Genomic DNA, 23,008 nt, shown 5'->3' on the forward strand with positions numbered 1-23,008 from the left:
AAATTCTTGGAATACTTCAAAGCTCTCATCGTTGGAGCTTAAGAAAAGTGTCTAGGTGAATCTTGAGTAATCATCTACAATCACAAGCCCATATCTCTTTTCTCCTTTGCTAAGAAATCTCATAGGTCCACAAAATTCCATATGCAATAATTGTAGTGGTTTAGTAGTAATTACCATTTGTTTGGGTTTAAAGGAAGATTTACTTGTTTCCCTCTTGCACATAAACCACACACAATAGTTTCATCAAGTTGTTCTTTGGAAGTCCTAACATCAGTTCTTTTGCTAGAAGCTTGTTAATAGTTGAGAAGCTTATGTGTCCCATCCTCTTGTGCCATAGTAGTGAGTTATTTTATGAAGCACTGAGGCATGTCAGTTCTGATTCGAAAGGATCCATAATATAAACATGTTTGTGTCTTCTTCCCTTCAGCATTAAGTTCCCACTTTCCTCATTTATTACAGTACCATCAGCAGTAGTGAACAACACATTATTTTCCTTATTAAACTTTTGAGAGATGCTCAGTAGATTATGCTTCAATCCATTCACATAATACACATTCTCTATTGCATGAGTGCCAGATCTTCCAACCTTTCCTATACCAATAATTTCGCCATTTGTTTCATTTCCAAAACCTACATTTCCACCCTGATAATTTGTGAGATAAAGAAAGTTCTCCTTATTTCTAGTCATATTTCTAGAACAAGCACTATCTAAGTACCAGGACTTTTCCTTCCTCCTCTTCTTTTCCTAAAAGAAAAAAACTAATTGTTAGTCTTGGGTAACCAGATTAACTTGGGTCCCATTTTGTGAAATAAAGGATGAATCAAGTTTCTTTTGGCCCATTGAGGTAATTCCCTTTTAATGGACATGATTCCTCTTAGTTCATAAGTTTTCTGATTGTTAACAAAGTGTATGTTTCTTTGTACAACCCTCTGATGACTTGGGCATTTGTTTTTGGGATGTAATTCCTTACCACAAGTGGTACACACCATATTCATGGAGTACTTTTCCTTGCAAGTTTTAGGTCTGAATCTCAATCCATGTTTAAAAGAAGACTGACTGGCTTGTATGTGTGTAATAAGGCTTGAGGATTTAGTCCATTTTATATTATGTTCTAACTCAAACTTGGCTTTGATTAGTTCCTTGGTTGGACATTGTTCATTTTAGTTAACTCAAAGAGTCTCAAGGTTAGTTTTTCAATATCTTCTTCCAAGGACTTTTGAAAAGTAGTAGCCTGATTTTGTCTTTTGTCTAAAATTCTTTCAAGGAGTTTTTTAAGGTAGCATGGCTTTTCTCAAGACCTTCACATTCTATTCTTATGGATGCATAGTCATCAATAGGTTCTCCTTTTTAGAACATAGTGAATAATAAGTATCTACTCGAATTCCAGATAGAGTTTCAAGTTTTCCTTTAGAGTAAGAGTACAATTTAGGCCTTAGATCAGAAACACATACCTTGGGTTCATCGTGTTCTAAATTTGAGCTTGCCATAAGAAAAAGAGTAGTTTCTACAGATTCTGAGCAATGTTATTGTTGAACATTTCTCCTTCCATGATAGTAGGTGTTTCTTCCATGGCCAGGAGAGCTAAAGTGTCTCCCTCCTTTACTTTAATCATAGAAAATAATGACTGATTGTGGGAATCCTTATCATATGCCTCATAACCTTTCTCTCTGATAGCCATCTTAGCATACATCGCATACATAAGGTAAAAAATATGAAAATGTTAAGCAAAGGAATCAACTCAAAGGGGACAGGACTAAGGGATAACAACTCAAAAGATGTTCAATTTGTACTACATCATAAACCATCTAAACATGCCTCTAATCTAGTCTTTGATGGGTGCTTAAGACAAGGTCCTAGCTCACCCTAACCAAAGAAGAAAGTCGAAACAATAGAAATACAAATAAAATTCATGTTCTTGATAGAATGGGGATTCACCAACTCCTTTAGAATCTAGGGCAATCTCTAGCCACGAATAGGATGGTCGTTAGTGTCGTTCGTCCTTATATTATGAGATAATATAGGCAAAATCTGTATTAGTAAGTTTGAATGTACTAAGTATGTGAGGTATGCATGAATAAGCAACGGAACATAATCAATATGCCATAAGATGTATGACCAATCATGATGAATATGAGTAACGCTTAAAAGCAATTTAAACATAAGAAGCTTTGGGTCAATGCATATCATACAAAATTTATCATAAACTCATAACTTGACATCTCATAACCTAACTCCAACTTTTGTGGTATAGGAACATTAACCGACATCTAAAATTATGTGTGCTATTACATAAAATCCAATGAATCCTGCATCGAGACAGGACGATGAATCTTGCATCGAAATAGGGGAGGCTACCTTGCCAGGGTATACTCCAAAAGTAACTATTCAACTGGGCTATGTAGATCCACTAGCTAGGCCATGAAGGCAACCTACGTGGGCATTGTAGTTTTGGACTTTAGGTTGCTATTAGGATTCCCTTAGGTAACTAACTATGTTATCAGACCGAAGCCCTCTCGGTGCTTAGTCAATATCCCAATAGAAACTTATAAACATGATCATAACATAATAGGGAAAGATAGTAACTGTCTATCAATCCACCTTTAAAACATATTAGGAATACCACATCTTATTTAGTGAATCATAAGAATCCATAACATCAGTGAGAATTGTCCTTATCACCATCTTAAAACATACTTGTGTGAGAATTGGACTTATCACTTATCACACTATAATAACATCTTTTTTTTTTCTTTTTTTTTTATTTTCTTTTTTTTTCCGGGAATAGACCCTACACGAGGCTCCCACCTCTTGTGCGCGGCCAGGGGTTAAGCCGCTCACCCCCAAGCTGTATTATACATAAAACAGAAAAACATTACAAGGAGGGGGCATAGACCTAACCTCCAATCCTATAATGATTCATAAGCCGACCATCCTACTAAGGTCAGCCAACTCATTCCCAATACATGCACACGAGAAGAGAACCTAAAAACTATGCACCTAAAGGAGAGGACTCCTCTCGACACAAAGAAACTAGGAAAGCATAAATAAGGGGGAACACTGTAATTGGGTGCTCAATCCAAGGGTGCAAAATGAAATAATATATCATGGAGGCTTTTTAATCCGTTTGGTCTTCCTCCGTCTGAAGCTGGGCAGGCCGACTTTATCTAGCATGTAGTATCCTCGAGTACCAGGAGGTAGCTGCTGGAGGGTGGTGTAGTGGCCTGGAGTGGTAAGAATGTGACTGTGCTTGGAGAGAGCATCCGCAGTGAAGTTTGCCTCCCTGTATACATGCCTGCAAGAAAAGAAAGCAAATAATTTGGAAATAACAACAAGGTCATGAGTTACCTGGTGAAGGTTCCATGGAGGTTTCGTTTGATGATTGATCCATTTAGTGAGCAACTCCGAGTCAACTTCTAGGATAACGTGATGAAAGCCCTTTTGAATGCACCATTTAAGCCCATAAACTGTCGCCTCTAGTTCGGCTTGATTGTTGGTTCCCTCCCCTAGCGGTATGGCGTAGGCGAAGATGAATTTACCCATGTGATCTCTTAAGATTCCACACCCCCCCCAGTTGGAATTATAATCTCAACTTTTAAATCATTGAAAACTTTTATTGTAAGTCATTTAACTCATGATCAACTCATAAAGTCATCTTTAACTCATTATCATAACTTGAAAATAACTTTATGCATGGACATCTATAACTCAATTTAAAATCATGCATTTCATATGAGAACATGCATATAATGATCATTGATAACATATAAAAATGGAATTAAATTAGCTCAATGCAATTCATCAAAACTAGGGTTCATAATCAATTATAAATTGAATGAAAACGTGATAATCTTTGGAACTTCATGGGTGAAAAGATCCCATTAATCAATTCCCACATACCTTGCTTGAACTCATTAAGAATTGAAGAAGAACCTTGAACAAAATCTAGAAATCCTAGCTTGAATTTGGAGAGAAACCTTGAGAGACTATCGTGCTTTGTCGTAGACAAATTTTGGGAGAATGAATTGAATAGGAGGGAAATTTGAAGAATTGAATATTTATAGACTTTGAACTTGGACATAAATGTGTCTAGGTTCATTGAATGAAAATTTGGAAAAGACACAATTGTCCTTCATTAAACTCAAAATTTTGAACCTACGAACCAACTCCTATGGGTCGTCGAAGGGATGACAAGTCATCTAAATGACTCGCCCTGTAGGTTTGAGAAAAATTTTGAAAATCGAGTCTCTAAAGTTTGGGAACAGGTCAAGTTTGCAACCCGTAAACTTGGAAATGAGTCATTCCTGAGGACCGTCCTGTAGGTCCAAAAAACCTGCAAATTCTAGGTTCTCTGAAGTTTTGTCACGAGTCATTGTTACGACCCGTCCTGAGAAGCCGTAGACTTGGCCTTGGGGAAACTTTTGAACCAGGCTTCTAAAGTCATCCTACAGAGCTTTCTACGGGTCGTCTACTGAAGAACGAACCATAATCATGAGTCGTAGGACCTCTCTTGAAGGTTGATCATGACTAACCACCACGAATCCCTCTATGACTTGTTTATACGGGTCGTGGGAGCTTCTGCAACTCGTAGAGATGGGGCCTTACAATATCTCCCCCTTGAAAACATTCATCCTCAAATGAGATAAACTTATCATAGGAATGACACAGAAAGAGGAGTAGCAACCCAATATGAACATGATGACATCTTAAAATGGTTGGAACATGATGACATCTTAAAATGTTTGGAACATGAAAACTTCAACTTAACATAAAATCATGACTTTAAAATCAACTTTTTCATGAACATGCATGCATATGAATGACATAGGAAGAACTGAATACTAAGAGTTCAATTAACTTGAATAAGGACAACTTACTACTTTGGGCTTGAGTAGAGGGAAAGAGGTATGGGTATCGTTTCATCATATCCGTCTCCGCTTTCCAAGTAGCACTTTCTACTTGTTGATTTTTCCATAACACTTTGACGGACACAACTTATTTGTTTTTTAACTTCTTAACTTGCCGGTCTAAGATTTCCACCAGAATTTCTTGATAAGTCAAATCCTCCTCAACACTTACATGTTTCAATGGCACAATGGAGTTTGGATCACCTATGAACTTTCTCAACATAAACACATGAAATATCGGGTGAACCATAGATAACTCAAGTGGAAAATCTAACTCATAAGACACCTTGCCAACACGTCTTAATATCTTGTAAGGTCCAACGCATCTAGGACTCAATTTCTCTTTCTTGTCAAAATGCATTACACCCTTCATGGGTGAAACCTTCAAATAGACCCAATCATCCACCTCAAATTCAAGTTCTCTTTTTCTAACATTAGAAGAGGATTTTTGATGACTTTGAGATGTCTTCAACCTCTTCCTTATGAGTCTTACCTTCTCCATAGCATCTCTGGACCAATAAAGGCTATATCACCTACTTCAAACCATCCCACTAGGGATCTACATCTCATCCCATACAATATTTTGAAAGGAGTCATTTGGATACTAGAGTGATAACTATTATTATAGGCAAAATCAATGAATGACAAATGTTCATCCCAACTTCCTATAAATTCAATTACACACGCCCTTAACATATCCTCTAAAGTTTGGATCGTTCTATCGGCTTGACCGTTAGTTTGAGAATGAAAAGTGGTACTTAACTTAACCTTTGTACCGAGACCCTTTTGAAATGACTTCCAAAAGTATAAAGTGAATTGTGTACCTCGATCTGATATGATATACAAGGGAACACCATGAAGTCTTATCAATTCAAGAACATACAAATTAGCATAATCTTCGACACCATGAGAAGTCTTAACCGGTAGAAAATGAGCCAACTTGGTCATCTGATCTACAACAACCAAATGGAATCATGTTGCTTCTTAGTGCGAGGCAAACCCGTTACAAAATCCATATTCACATCTTCCCACTTTCAAGTAGGGAATTTCAATATCTTGGGCTAGACCTCTCGGTCTTTGATGCTCAACTTTAACTTGTTGATAATTTGGACACATAGCTACAAACTCCGCTATGTCCTTCTTCATGACATTCCACCAATACACTTCTCTCGAGTCACGATACATATTGGTGGAACCTGAATGAATCGAATATTGGGAATTATGGACTTCATTCAATATCAACTCTCTCAACTCATCAACATTAGGTACACACAAACGACCTTGGTAACGTAGTACACCATCTCTCCCTTGGGAGAAAACCTAAATGGAGTTTTTGGCAACCGACTTCTTTAACTCAACCAATATTGCATCTTGGTCTTGCTTGGCCTTAACATCCTCTACAAGAGATGATTTCGAGCCATTATGAACAAGAACACCTCCATTATTAGAATTTGCCAAACACACACCTAAATGTGCCAATCTATGATCATCTTTAATCAATTCTTTCTTATCTTCTTCAACATGTGTCACACTATTCATAGAGAACTTACGTAGTGCATCGACAACTACATTTGTCTTGTCTGGATAGTACAACACACTCATATCATAATTCTTCAACAATTCAAGCCATCTTCTTTGCTAAAGGTTCAATTTTTTTTCCTTTAACACATATTGTAAACTCTTGTGCTAGGTGATTAAATTCACATGGACACCATAAAGATGGTATCTCTAAATCTTCAAATCAAACACAACCGCTGCTATCTCAAGATCATGGGTTGGATAATTTCTTTCATGCACCTTAAGTTGTCTAGAAGCATAGGCTATTACCTTACTATGTTGCATCAATACATAACGAACACCAACCCTTGAAGCATCACAATACACCTCAAACCCTTCGGACCCCTCTGGTAGAGTCAAGATAGGAGCGATAGCGAGGCAATCTTTCAACTCTTGAAAACTCTTTTTACAAGCTTCCAACCATTGAAACTTCACCTTTTTTGAGTTAGCTTGATCAAAGGTGACGAGATTGATGAAAATCCTTCCACAAATCTTCTATAGTATCAGGCTATGCCCAAGAAACTCCTAATATCTGAAGGAGATAATGGTCTAGGCTAATTATTAACCACTTCAATTTTCTTAGGATCATCCATAATCCCTTCACTAGACACAATGTGATCAAATAAAGCTACCTCACTTAATCAAAACTCACATTTGTTGTACTTTGCAAATATTTACTCATCTCTTAGAGTTTACAACACATTCCTCAAGTGATTAGTATGCTCTTTCTCATTCCAGGAGTAAACCAATATATCATCAATAAACACAACTACAAACATGTCCAAATATTGTTTGAACACCCTATTCATCAAATTCATGAAAATCGCGGGAGCATTGGTCAAACCAAACGACTTGATTAGAAACTCATAATGGTCATACCTCATCCAAAATGTCATTTTAGGAATGTCACACTCCCTTACCCTCAATTGGTGACAATCAAAATGAAGATCTATCTTGGAGAAGTAACTCGCCTCTTGCAATTGGTCAAACAAGTCATCTATCCTCAAATTCGGGTATGTATTCTTGATGATTACCTTGTTCAATTGTTGATAGTCAATGCACATACGCAATGAGCCATCCTTCTTTCAAACAAATAATATGAAAGCATCCCATGAGGATATACTTGGTCTAATGAAACCCTTGTCTAACAAGTCCTTCAATTAATCCTTCAACTCCTTTAACTCCGTCGAAGCTATCCAGTAAGGAAAAATATAAATAGGTTGGGTATCCAAAAGAAAGTCTATGCCAAAGTCAATTTCCCTTTCGGGAGGAACACCAGGTAAATCATCGAGAAACACATCATAAATGCATTAACAATAGGGACCGGCTTTAAGATAAGGGCTTCAGAATTTTCATCCCTAATCCTCACAAGAAGGTAAATAAAACCCTTAGAAATCATTTACCGAGCTTTAAGGCACGAAATAAATTGACCTTTAAATATGGAATTACTATCTTTTCATTCTAGGATCGGCTCATTTAGGAAATTGGAACTTAACTAGTAGGGTTCTACAATCAATAGAAGCATAACAAGCATATAGCCAATCCATAACAAGGATAACATCAAAATCAGTCATCTCAAGCTTAACTAGATCACATAAAGAAACTTTATGCAAGACCATAACTGGACAACTTCTATAAACTCTTTTAGCCACAACCGACTCACCTATAAGAGTATAAACAGAGAAAGGCTCAAACAATATCTCGGGACTAATATCAAATCCCATAGACACATAAAGGGAAATAAAAAACAAGTTTTCACCCAGATCAAGTGAAACATAAACATCATAGTGAAAGACCCATAACATACTGATAACAACATCGGAAGTCTCCTCCACCTCTTGCCTACTATGGAGGGCATAAAATGTATTGTTGTGTTGACCACCCTTTGGTTGCACTTGGGCACCTTGAGGACAAACATCTTTTACCTTGCATTCCTTGGCATGATGACCTGACTTACCACACCGGTAGCACATATTTAAACCGGCTAGACATTCACCCTTGTGGTTCCTACCACACTTGTTGAATGCAGGAGTAACTTGACAAATAAGAGCACCTCTTTAAGGCAAGGGTTGGGCACCCTATCCTTGTCAATTCTTGGAGTAGTGGCATTAGAAGGCCCTTAGCCGGAGTACCTTTGGCGAAAATAAGGACGTCCACCACTTCCGGACTTAGTATGAGAGAATTCACTATCCTCGATGCTTGGCCTTTTGGACTCTCTATTCTTCACCTTCATTTTTTCACTCTCTACTTGCTCCACATAGGTAATGAGTCTAGATATATCCATCTCCCGAATCAATATAGCCGTTTTTCACTCCGTCGTGATCATGTCCGACACACTAGATACGAACTTGCTCATACGAGCTCTTGAGTCAGCAACCATGAATGTGACATATTTTGACAATTGATTAAACTTGAGGGCATACTCCTTCACACTCATACCTCATTTTTTAAGGTTGATAAACTCTTGCACTTTGGCCTCCCTCAACTCAAGTCGAAAAAACCAATCAAGAAACAGCTCCTTGAACTCATCTTAAATCACGGACTCCATCTCTCTAGGCCTCTCACTTTTCTATTGATCAAACCAAATTTAAGCAACACTCCTTAATTGGTGCATAGCCAACTTCGCCCTCTCAACCAAGCTAATCCCTATGATCTCAACAATTTTATGGATGACATCAACTAACTCTTATGGATCCTCATCAACTTTATAACACCAAAACTTTGGAGGATTAATCCTCATGAAATCCTGAACTCGTCATCGCTGTACCGACATTTGGGTTCATGGGAACCACCATCTCACGGTTTACTTGAGCCATAACAACTTGAGCAAGTACTTGAAAGGCCGCTCGAAACTCGGCATTGGAAACTTGATCATTCATAGGATTATTAGGAGCTTGTTGCTCCTCTTCAACCACGTTCCTTTTGACGGGGTAACTTCATGGAAGCATATTCTGAAAATTGCAAAGAACAAGCATTAGAGGGAAAAGTCTTAACCACTATACCGTACGATATATCATGAAAAAAGTGAGACTTTTTCTAAGACATTTCGTAGCCCTCTATTCATGGAAGTGGCGTGCTTCAAACCAATGAATAAGACTCTACTTAATGCGGCATGTTAGACTCCCTAGGACTCTTCTAAACTTTATGCTCTGATACCAAGTTTATCAAGACCTGAACTAAGACCAATCCCGATTCAATGATCGGGATGCGATGGACCCCAAACATAAGCCATCTTATCATAAATCACATACATAAGGTAAAGAATATGAAAATGTTAAGCGAAAGTAATCAACTCAAAAGGGATGGGACTAAGGGATAACAACTCAAAAGATGTCCAATCTGGACTACATCATAAATCATATAAACATGCCTCTAATCTAGTTTTTGATAGGGGCTTAGGACAAGTTCCTAGCTCACCCTAACAAAAGAAGAAGTCAAAATAGTAGAAATATGAATAAAACATGTCCTCGATAGAATAAGGACTCACTAACTCCTTGAGAATATAGGGCAATCTCTATCCACAAACATGATGATCATGAGTGTCGTTCATCCCTACATTATAAGACAATATAGGCAAAATAGGCATTAGTACGTTTGAATGTAGGCAAAATAGGCCTTAGTACGTTTGAATGTACTTATGTGAAGTATGCCTGAACAAGTAACGAAATGTAATCAATATGCTATAAGATGCATGACAAGTAATGATGAATATGAGTAAGGCTTAAAAGCAATTTAAAACATAAGAAGCTCTTGGTCAATGCATATCAGAAAAACTTTATCATAAACTCATAAGTTGACATCTGTTAACTTATCTCAAACTAGTGTGGGATAGGAAGATTAACCGACATCTAAGACCATGCAAGCTATTACATGGAATTCGATGACTTTTGCATCGAGACAGGTCGATGACTCCTGCATCGAAATGGGAGGATACCTTGCCAGGGTATACTCCAAAAGTAACTATTCAACTGGCTATGTGGATCCACTAGCTAGGCCATGAAGGCTACCTATATGGGCAATGCAGTTTTGGACTTTAGGTTGCTATTAGGATTCTCTTGGGTAACTAACTGCGTTACTAGAATGAACCCCACCTAGAAGCCCTCTCGGTGCTTAGTTAATATCTCAATGAAACTCATAAACATGATCATAACATAATAGGAAAAGATAGTAACTGTCTATCAATCATCTTTAAAACATATTAGGAATAACACATCTTATTTAGTGATTCATAAGAATCCATAACTTCGATGAGAATTGTCCTTATCACCATCTTAAAACATGCTTGTGTGAGAATTGGACTTATCACACTATAATAACATTTTTGATCTTAACTTTGATCATCATCATAACTTCAACCTTAGAATTATAATCTCAACTTTAAATCATTGAAAACATTTATTGTAAGTCATTTAACTCATGATCAACTCATAAAGTCATCTTTAATTCATAATCATAACTTGCAAATAGCTTTATGCATGGGCATCTATAACTCAACTTAAAATCATGCAATTCATATGAGAACATGCATATAATGATCATTGAAAACATCTAAAAATGAAATTAAATCACCAATACAATTCATCAAAACTAGGGTTCATAGTCAATTATAAATTGAATGAAAACTTGAGAAATCTTTGGGACTTCATGGGTGAAAATAGCCCATGAATCAATACCCACATACCTTGCTTGAACTCACTAATAATTGAAGAAGAACTTTGAAGAAATCTGAAAATCCTAACTTGAATTTGGAGAGAAACCTTGAGAAACTCTTATTGTTTGCCTTAGAAAATTTTTGGGAGAATGAATTAAACAGGAGGGGAATTTGAAGAATTGAATATTTATAGACTTTGAACAATGTGTCTAGACTCATTGAACCAAACTTTGGTAAAGAGACAATTGCCCTTCATTAAACTCCGAATTTTGAACCTACAAACCAACTCCTATGGGTCGTCCAAGAGATGATGAGTCATCTAAATGATTTGTCCTGCAGGTCTGAGAAAAAGTCTGAAAATCGAGTCTCTGATAATTGGGAATGGGTCAAGTTTATGACCCATAAACTTGGAAATGAGTCATTCCAGAAGCTCGTCCTGCAGGTCACAAAAACCTACAAATTCTAGGGTCTCTGATGTTTTGTCACGAGTCATTATTACGACCCCTAACAACTTCTACGACCCGTCCTGACAAGCCGAAGACTTGGCCTTAGGGAAAATTTTGAACCAGGCTTCCGAAGTCATCCTACGTATCTTTCTACGGGTCGTGTACTGAAGAACGGACCATAATCATGAGTCGTAGGACCTACCTTTAAGGTTGGTCATGACTAACCACTATGACTCCCTCTATGACTCATTTCTATGGGTCGTGGGAACTTTTACGACTCGTAGAGACCGCCGTGAACTTGGGTCCAGTTCAAGATTTGAGAATTTTCTCCTTGTTTCCAACTTTTTGACTTACGGGGCCATACATCATGCAAGATGAAAAAATAATTGATATTTTTAGCAGTGTATAGAACAACACAATATCACATTTCTCAAACAATATCCATAACATTAAAAGAATGTTAAAACAATGGGCATGTAATTTTGGAAAGGAAACAAAAAACACTCAGTACATTGAATTATTCTAAGCAAACAGAGCAATCGAGTAAACAAATGGAGTAATCTAAAGCAATGAGAAAGCATTTGAGGAGAAATCTAAGTCAGAATCTATTGTAAGACATACACAGTGACAATAACTACATATAACATTCTCGAACATCTAGTGGATTCAAATAATACTCATATGTCTATTTTTTATAGGCATGAGAGACTGGTCATCACTATATTGATTGAATAGACGAATCATGCTCGGTGGATAGCTAAAAAAACAAATAACTGCAGACAAGCTCAACATCATACAAACTACTACTCTTAACCAAACAAATTATATCTCGAGATATCTAAGACCACCCATTTTTATATTTACTTATCACAAACTGAGAAATACATTATGCTCACCAAACAAATGCAGATTCAATGAAAAAAATATATGCCAATGACTATCAAGTATTTAATCTCTAGCAAGCACATAACTTGATATTATCACTTGAAAACAAACAGTGACTGAAGGACAACTTTGCTCGAGTGATTAGAAAATGGGTGCAAGTAAAATGAGGCAGAAATCAAAAGTAGAAAATCAGGAAAGGGGTACATGAAGAATGATCTCTCAAAGTTATACCGCATAAACTACTTATTTAAACAAAAGCCAAATCATAGGATAGCCAATAAGAGATTAAGACTATCAAAGCAACAAACAAAATTTAGACTCAAACGAACCCAGACAGTGAAAACAACACTGAGACCTTCAAACACTTGATTGACAGAATGGTTCCATTTTGAGCACTCATAGCAAAAGTAAATGTTATTAAATTGATGTTGATGCTAAAATGGAAATTACTAAAGAATAATGAGGAGTATTCGAATAAATAAACACAATGAGTAACAAACTCAAACTATTTAGAGATTGATCAAATAAAACATCATTTAGCATTTTTTGAAGATCAAGCTAATACTTTATACTCAGTCCATTTTTAGAATATACTGAGAAGTATAACAGTCCAATAAATCCAAATGAAACTCGAAGAAGGCTGCTCAAACAAGTCAAAACATATCATACATCATTTAATAAGAAAATGACATGAGAGATAAGAGCGAAGATGTTACCTTCTTAGGAGCAGGAACTGGGATGAGCGAGCTGAAGCTTCTTCACCACCACAAGTAGAGAGCCACTGGAGCTAACTCAAAAAGAAAATGAATGGAAATCCCACATTTTACTGGTCTTCTCCGAACAAACACCCTTCGATTCTTGACAAAAAATTATTAACTACTTTAGGGATTTGTATCTTTTTGGTAAAAATTTCTAACCCTTTTAGTCGAACATGTATTTTCTTCCTTAAAGAATAATCCCAACCCCATACGAAAGATTGAAGAGGAAACCTTTTGTAGAAAGGAGTTTAGGGTCAAAAATGGGGGGGGGGAGAAGGATTTTTGGATGAAATTGAAGGATTTAGATAAAATTTTAAAATTTAAAATTCAAATTCCTTCCATCAGATAAGGAATATACCCTAATTTCTCCAAAAAAAATGCCAAAACTCTTCAACAAATTTGGATGAAACAAGAATCATGGATGGCCGAGATTGATTCACGTGTCCTTGGAATCATTACTTGGTGAAATCTTCATGCGTTGAAGGAAAAAATGCAGTAGCCGTTGTCTTTGGATGTACTGTTGTCGAGGATAAAGAAGAAGACGACAAGGTATGGGCATATGTACTGGGCGCGTATATATTGTACGCGGTGTATGTATGCGTTGTTGGCTGGAGCTCTTTTGGCAATTGGGGTGGGCTTCCTGATGTATTGTATTATTATGGGTTTGTTTTGGGATTTTGGATTTTATTGGTGGGTTGGGGAGGTGGAGTACGGTGTATGTAAGATGTATGAAAGAAAAGTGATGCTGGGTAGGAAGAGTTGTGGTGTGGGTTAGGGGTGGTTAAGTCTATGGTGGGAGGCTTTTGCATAAAAGTAGCAGGTGGGTTATTTGGAGCATGTTCAGGAGTTAGGTTGGAGGAGGGAAATGGGATGGAGCCCTTGCGTCTTTTGGAGTAAGACTATCGGTGTCGGCACCTAGATTTGATGAATTTTGATTCCTTTACAGCTCAGCTATTTGTTGCACCAGTTGTGCAATCAACTCACTTTTCTTAGCAACGATGGGATCCATTATGATGATTTTAGTCGAGCTAATATTCTCACCATCCTCAGATATTTTTCCTTTCAACAGATCACGGTCAGGGAATGAATCTTTTAATGCTTTGGATAGCGTAAAGTAGGAATGCTCAGCTAGTTTATCAAACAGATCAATTTTAACTACCTGTATAGAAGAAATACGCAAAGGCAAACATGTTAATTTGTGTTCACCACATATAATGTAAAATATCACATAGAGAGAGAAAATAAACACATAAGAGTCACACTGCTTGAGGATAAGATAACCTATAAGTATTGAGAAACAGCCAAATAGACAAGAATTTGCCTATTGATTTTGGTATTTAGTGTATCTAGAAAGATCGACTTGCATTGAATCAAGGTCTTCTAGCATCTTCCACTGTTGCGAGGTCCGCTGTCATAAAATTCTCAATTTCTTATAGAACCAAGGGAAAAGAAAGTTTTTTAATGTTAGAGGTCATGCCTTGAAAGCTGCCTAAGTATCTTACGGAGGAGAAATCAGGCCCTACGTAGATTGACTCTATATAAAGGTTTTGATTCTTCATTCATACTTCATTACAAGGAAATTGAAAAATAAGAAATATGAAAACTTCTAGGAACATATATTGTGCCTTTCCTGAGGCTTCTTTTTCAAACTTCTTAATTTCTTCTTTTTTCTTGACTTCAAGGATGATGGGAGGGAACTCAAGCTAATTTTTTCCCTCATCGATCAAATCCTCAAACTTGCAAAGAAACTCATGACACATCTCGATGCCATGACCTCTAGCATTGTGATGGAGACAGATTTCAGCCAGTTCACACTAAACCTTGGGGCCTTCCCCTTCTTTCCTTTCAGCAGAAACAAAGATTTTTGCTTGAATCAACTTATGATATATGCTCAATTACAATTCTACGAAAGGTATGAATTCATAGAGATGAATCAAGACATCTTTTGTAATTGTCCTACTAGGTTCTACTAGGTCACAAACAAGAACAGCACGAGGCCCCCACATATGACTAATGGTCCTACTATTGAACATTCTATTAATTATAGTCCTCAACTTCATTCACTCATCAGTAGTCTGACCTCTCTGATATTGATGATAAGAACACATATTGTGCATGCTATCACGGTTAAAATTAGAACTCGTTCCTCTAACTGGGTGTGAAATCTTCATGAATCACAGAATGTGATAAATAGAACTACACAAAAAAACTTTGGGAACCCAACCATGATCCTGATAAAGAGCCTCGAGGGTTATATTATCCTCTTTTAGAGATGTGTCTTCTTTCTTTTCAAATTTCCTAGTCAATGAAATATCATTTTCTCCTGCGGATTCTTCATCGGTTTCCTTTTCAAGATTCTTCTTTAAATAGCATTATCTTATCTATACTTGCTATTTCCTTTCCAATTGCATCAATCTTCGCTTCAACCTCTTCGGTTCTAGCTATCACGATCTTCGTGGCTTGGTCTATGGCGTAGGAACATTCTTTGAGCATCTTGAGCATTTCATCTACCATAGCAATCTTCTCTTTTGTGGCTTGAAACTCCAGCTCAACCTTGGTGGTCTTAACTACTAGAATTTTGTGGCTTGATCCACTTTCTTGGAATTCTTTTCAACTTCGAGGATCTCACGAGTAACTCTGTATAACCTCATCCTTAATGCTTTCTCAGCTTCTTCAATCTCAAAATTCAAGTTTCTTTCCATCTTGAAGGCAAGCTCAACCTTTTCTGAGATGAGAGAATAATACTTTAAGAATTGGAAAGAAGTTCGGATTTGTTTGACAAACTAGATACTCGAAAAGTATTTGGACGGATTTTGATAGTGACTTGACTTTTTACAGTTACAGGGATTTTTAGAAAAATTTCAAAAGGGGTAGGCTAAAATTTCCTCATTCAAAGCAACATATTCACATAAAACAGTTATTTATCACACAAATAGTAATTGCACGTCCTAAACAAGTAGGTTGCCCTTTTATGTCAAGGGTAGGCCTAGCGAATTTGAAAGATGTATGTGTGACATTCAAACCATTCCATTTCCCCAAAATAATTTTGCATAAATAATAAAGAGTTCTTTCCAAGAGGACAAAAAGCAAAATAAAACCTAGGGTGTTTAGCGTATAGGAAAATACATAAAGCAAAAGGGCCCATACAGGGTTCATTTCAGGAAAGTGCATAAAAATTAAATACATAAAAGCAAAACCTCGCAGGGGCAAATAATTGAAAATTCATAGAATCAAGCCTAAGCAAAGGCGAAACTACTGAGGTGCTCCTAGTGGTCCTTCATCTTCTCGGCTCTTCTTGATCTGTCCCATAGCATGGCGAAGCGTGTACTGAGCCATTAACCAATAACCATCATAACTGTGCCCTTTTTCTTCCCAAGTTTGAAATCTCGTGCTCTCCTTCCGCTCTTCCATCCAAGTATCAAAATCTCCCAAGATACCTCTCAAGTTTTCTAGTTCTTGGATCAGACCTTCTATAGTATGTTTGTCCTCCTCTTGCTTATGGATGAAAACCTTTTGCATCTCATGCACTTCACTTTTGACTTATTCCAATTCTATCATTGCTTCTGACTCTTTATCTTCAATACTGTGATAAATGTTTGAAATTGAAAAGGAAAGACCTTGCACGTTGTTGTTAGCAACTTCTTTTACCCTTTCACATATCCGACGTTGAATCGTTCTTCGGCAAAAGTACCTTAAACCAACCTTGGGGGATTATTTCATTCATTTAATATATCCCCATTTGGGACTTTGTCATCCCTATGGTCGAACATATAAATATTGGGATACCCTATTGGAGGTATGATTTTCTTTCTCCCAAACTGCCTAAACTCGGATTAGCGCATATGGACGAATACCTCGAATGCCCGGAAAAGGCAAAAATGGATGCTTATGGTCTCGTATCATGATTTTCCTTGAAATAAACCTATTGAAATCCATTATATGTCATCTTCTTTTAATCCGGAGAAAATTTGAGCCCATTCCGCCTTAGTTTTTCTCGTATCAAGATCCTTCCAATACAGCCCGTGGTTAAGACCCAAGAGAAGATCTCTATTGTCTAGGATAGTGAGCTCTTGAGTTCCAAGAGCTCCTTTTACCTTGAGTAATTTATTATCCACTATTGGAGGAACATATTACATCCTTAAAAATAATGATGCCCATTCCTGCACCTTTCCAAGGCACGGTACATGTCGGTTAAGATAGTGGGTGCAAACGGATAGTACTTTACCACTCTTTGACTAGTAAGTCCATAGAAGATGGTATGAGCAAACATGATAATTCGAGTGTTGATAGTAAGGCTCGGACCCTAAGAAAACACCATGGTTCCTAATAGTGCAATGGCAAATGCTAGAGGTCGCATTTCATCCCATTCTTTGTATAACTAAAAATCCTGATTAAAAGTTATATATTAATTGATTGTATAGATCCCTGAAAGCAACGTTTGATCCATGAACCCAATCGACCCGATCCTATTTCAGCTTGAGGTACCTTATAATATCTTCGATGGTCGGCTTATTGGGAATCAAAATGTTCTCTTCTTTTTTGACTCTTCTCTTTAATCCTGTACCGACGGTATCTATAGCATCTAGAATTTCCTCAATTGTCGAGGTAATTTCTACGGTCCTGAAATGGAATACCATTTTTTTATTATTCTAGTATCCGGTGAAGGCTTCGATCAATTCGGATCAAGCGGGCATTTCCAAAAGTGATAGCAATAGCCTCATGTGTTGATTAAGTGTCCTTTTGTGGTCTCTGTTGAGATTGTGGACAAAAATTTAAGACTCAGGTGCGCTTCTATGATCATGTCAAATTTGAGAGAACGAGCCATATCTACAAAATACGATACCGTTTGCATCCCACCCCCATAGATAACACTTTGGTTACCACCCATACATCTTTCAAATATCACATAAGAATGATATGCCTTTAGGTTGTGGACTTTGGACATGATTTGGCGGTTTACTAATGGACTTAATACACCATGGGTATTAAGGCATCTTAGGATAATACTTAAATTGCAATTTGATTTTGCTCTACGTTAGGTGGACTAGAATGGGCTTTGAAGACCAGTTATCTGAGTCAGATAAATTATAGGGTGAATATAATAAACAACGTTGGACAACCATGAACCAACTATCTAATTATTACTTTAAGAAATAAATAGTTATTTTTCGAAGGAACAGTCGCGAATGACCACATAATCATCTTTATACCTAATGGTGGAATTCAATTTATTCCTAATGGTGGAATTCAATGTCATGAAATGCGACAGTTATAATTTGTAGAAGTTAAACAAATAATGACAAATAAAATTATTACATTGCCAGATCATCACATCTAATGGTTAGAACCTATTAAATTTTTCAACGGAGTCACCATTTTTGTTATGTGTTGAAAAGACTATTTAAAATTTATTTAGACAAAAAAAATAATTTAAAAGAGAGTCACCACTTAATTTTTTTAAAAAAATAAGAAAACTTTAATTTAAAAGACTTAAATAGAAACAAGTCTTAAAAAAATAAGAGAAAATGGTACGAGGTTCATATTACTATTTTAAGAAGGGTTTAGAACTTAAAATAGTCGCTATCATGCAGTTATCCAACGATATAAATCATTTTGACTATTTAGAAAAATATTTAAAGAAAAGACACTTAGGTTCGTTCGAAAAAAAAATTAAAATATTTTGAAAGGAAGACTTATGGTCAAAATGACTAAGTAAAAGCTATCATTTAAGTAAAATCATTTTTAAAAGATAAATTTGTCATAAAAGAAAACGGTTCCTCTTTTTAGGGGAATTTAAGAAGTTAAACCTAACTACAATCAGCATCTAAGCAAATATAAATAACGTAAATAAATAAATTATTACAATCCAAATTAAATTTAAAAGAATAAAAATATGAAAACTTAGCCCAACACTTAATTTTTGTATGTCTGGACTAAGCTGTTGGGCCACCTGTATTTTGGGTCTTAGACCCAATTTTTCTGTATCACAACTGTATATACATTGTATATCAGTTATACAACATTGTTTTTATGTATATCAGGTTGTTTATACAGCCTATTTTCTACTTCCACAACCTGTAATTCAGCTTACAGGAGTTGTTCATCCGCTTCCATCTGACTTTTGTGAGGCAGATTCGAAGGAAAGGTGATTTGGGCCTCCTTGGCCCTAAACCAGAAATGCAAAGGAGGTAAGAGTCCATCATGGATTGGATATAGCTCATGCAAGAAAAAAAAAATTAATATTCATAGCAGTGCATAGAACAACAAAATATCACATTTCTCAAATTATATCCTTCACATTAAAAGAATGTTAAAATAATGGGCATGTAATTTTGGAAAGGAAACAAACAACACTCAGTACATTTAATTATTCTAAGCAAACAGAGCAATCGAGTAAACAAATGATGTATTCTAAAGCAATGAGAAAGCATTTGAGGAGAAATCTAAGTCTAAATGTACTGTAAGACATAGACATTGACAATAACTACATATAACATTCTCGAACATCTAGTGGATTTCAAATAAGACTCATATTTCTATTTTTTATAGGCATGAGAGACTGGTCATCGCTATATTGATTGAATAGACGAATCATGCTCGGTAGATGGCTAAAAAAAATAAAGAACTGCAGACAAACTCAGCGTCATACAAACTACTACACTTAACCAAACAAATCATATCTCGAGATATCTAAGTCCACCCATTTTTATATTTACTTATCACAAATTGAGAAATACATTATACCCACCAAACTAAAGCAGATTCAATGAAAAAATTATATGCCAATGACTATCAGGTATTTGATCTCTAGCAAGCAAATGACTTGATATTATCACTTGAAAACAAATAGTGATAGTAAGACAACCTTTACTCGAGTGATTAGAGAATGGATTCAAGTAAAATGAGGCAGAAATCAAAAGTAGAAAATGAGAGGATTCAGGACAGGGGTATATGAAGAATTAGATCTCAAATTTATAATGCATAAACTACTTATTTAAACGAAAGGCCGAATCACAGAATAGCCAAGAAGAGATTAAGACTATCAAAGCAACAAGCAAAGTTTAGACTTGAACGAACCTAGACAGTGAAAACAACACTGAGAGCTTCAAACTTTTGGTTGACAGAATGATTTCATTTCAAAAACTCATAGCAAACTTACATGTTATTAAATCGATGGCGATGCTAAAATGAAAATTATTAGAGAATAATGAAGAGTATTAGGAATAAACAAACACAATGAGTAACAGACTCAAACTATTTTGAGATTGATCAAATAAAACATCATTTAGCATTTTTTGAAAATCAAGCTAATACTTTATACTCAACCCATTTATAGGATATATCGAGAAGCATAACAGTCCAATAATTTTAAATGAAACTTAGAGAAGGTTGCTCAGAAAGTGTCAAAATATATCATACATCATTCGATAAGAAAACGACATGAGAGAAAAGAGCGAAGATGTTACCTTCTTCGGAGCAGGAACTGGGATGAGCGAGCTGAAGCTTCTTCATCACCATAAGTAGAGACCCACTAGAGCAAACTCAAAAAGAAAACGAACAAAAATCTTGCACTTTATCAGTCTTCTCAGAATAAACACCCTTCGTTCTTGTTCAAAAATTCTTAACTACTTTAAAGATTTGTATCTTTTTGGTAAAAATTTGTAACCCTCTTAATCGAACATGTATTTTCTTCTTTAAAGAATAATCCTAACTCCTTCCCAAAGTTTGAAGTCTTTTATTGAAGGGATTTTGGGGTCAAAAATGGGGGGGGGGAGGGATTTTCAAATGAAATGAGGGTTTTAGATGAAATTTTAAAATTCAAAATTCAAATTCCTCCCGTTAGATAAGAAATATACCCAAATTCCTCCAAATAAATGCCAAAAATCTTCAATAAATTTGGATGAAACGAGCAATGTGGATGGCCGAGATTGATTCACGCGTCCTTGGAATCACTACGTGGTGAAATCTTCACGCATGAAAGGACGAAGTGCAGGAGTCGTTGTCTTCTGATGTACTATTGTCGGGGATGAAGAACAAGACTGCGAAGGATGGACATATATACTGGGCGTGTATGTATTGTATGCGGTGTATGTATGCGTTGTTGGCTGGAGTTCTTTTGGAAATTGGGGTGGGCTTCGTGATGTATTGTATTGTCGTGGGTTTGTTTTGGGATTTTGAATTTTATTGGTGGGTTGGGGCGGTGGAGTGGTGTATATAAGAAGTAGGAATTGTGTGCATGTTGATGTGGTATATATGTTGAGTGAGTGTATTAGGAATGTTGCTGGGTAGTGTAGTGTTGGCACGTAGGTTGTAGGATAGTGAGGTGTAGATTAGTTGTTGTATAGGTATAATGTGTAGGAAATTATATATTGTTGAGTGGGATCTGTCCAAATTGAAATTGGAAATGGTGTGATGCGTGTGTGAGTATAATGTTAAAAAGAAAATGGGCTTTATTGGTATAGAATTGGGAAAGGATAGAGCCTAAAATGGTTGATCTTTGCAATTTTAGACCATATGCATTTAAATTATAATTATTCGAATTTCGAATTTAGCCAAAATGAATTTAATTAGGGAATTCGGCTAAAATTAAAATAAAATGAATTAACACTAATTAATTAACAAGCTTCTTAATTCTAATAAAATAAATTAATTAACCTAATTAAAAGCTAATTAATTCAAAAAAAAGCTACTAATTTAAGAAATAATTAATAAAAATTAAAATCTTTTTGAGATGATTTTCCAATAATCATAAAAGTAATAATTAAAGGTATAATTATATAGAAATATATACATTATTCAAAAATTATATTAAAAAAATGACAAAATTAATTAAGAATAACATGAAAATATTTTAATTTTTTAATAGAAGCTAATTATTTCAAAATGTTCAAAATTGAAGAAGCTCGATAATTAATTTGTGTGGTAAAGAGCCAAAATTGGGTGTCAACAATTACAACTCGATAATCAAAGGAACTACCCCTAGTACCTAACATCAAATAATTCACTCGAATTGTTTCTAAGTGTAAAACTCTCTCAAGAAGCCAAATTCACTCCTTGTTACAAGCCTCACAACAGAACCCTTGACTCAAACTCAAATGAAAACAATATCAAAACAACCTAACTCTAAACCTTCACGAACAGACTTGCTTGCTCTTTGTTATTGCCTTTTAAACACAACCCAATCTTTTGTGTGTAAAAAGGTACTTCAAGTTGTGTAGCCTTTGTGCCTTTTATAGTTGCAATAGTCTCAACCTTCTCTCGACAGCAAAGCCTTTCCTAGTTGAACACAAACTCGATTGGAAGAAAATAAACCTTTCCTAGTTGAATACTAATTCTTATTTGCTAAGAACTTCTACCTTTTACATGTTTTACCAAAAATAGATTTTTCCTAATCATCAAAACTTGCTTAACAAGCATTCTTCACATTTTTACTAAAAATAGATGGTCCTTAACATTTGTCATTTCACAAAATCAATGCATAAATAACATTATTCTTCCTATTTTACCCTTGTGAGTTATTAGCCTTGAAAATATACATTTGACCAACATAGAAAAACTAAGTAAATAATTCATGTCCGTTGGTCAAATTTAATTAATCAAAATAAATTAATTCATGTTCATTGTTTGAAAACTTGACTTCAAAAAAACATTAAATAAGGATAGAATAGTAGACTTACTTAGTTTCTTAATGCACATGAAATCTAAAATGGTGACATATAAATAGGAAAGGAGAGAGTAAATAATGAGATTATAAACTCATTCAAGTATGCTCATATCTCTTATAAAATAAAGAAAGAAAAAAATTA

General features: G+C 35.7%; 2 long non-coding RNA genes across 2 annotated transcripts; both read right to left on the reverse strand.

Moving 5' to 3' along the window:
• Positions 1-9,675: 9,675 nt before the first annotated feature.
• LOC129901650 (uncharacterized) lies at positions 9,676-14,072 on the reverse strand. Its single transcript, XR_008769891.1, has 2 exons — positions 13,161-14,072; positions 9,676-10,014 (listed from the first exon to the last, which is right to left on the reverse strand). It is a non-coding gene; the product is annotated as an uncharacterized LOC129901650 (long non-coding RNA).
• A 4,986-nt stretch (positions 14,073-19,058) lies between these two features.
• LOC129901722 (uncharacterized) lies at positions 19,059-21,834 on the reverse strand. The gene is made up of 2 exons (XR_008769926.1): positions 20,669-21,834; positions 19,059-19,368 (listed from the first exon to the last, which is right to left on the reverse strand). It is a non-coding gene; the product is annotated as an uncharacterized LOC129901722 (long non-coding RNA).
• Positions 21,835-23,008: the final 1,174 nt, after the last annotated feature.

This window comes from Solanum dulcamara, chromosome 8 (assembly GCF_947179165.1).
Source record: "Solanum dulcamara chromosome 8, daSolDulc1.2, whole genome shotgun sequence".
NCBI classification, from domain to species: domain Eukaryota; kingdom Viridiplantae; phylum Streptophyta; class Magnoliopsida; order Solanales; family Solanaceae; genus Solanum; species Solanum dulcamara.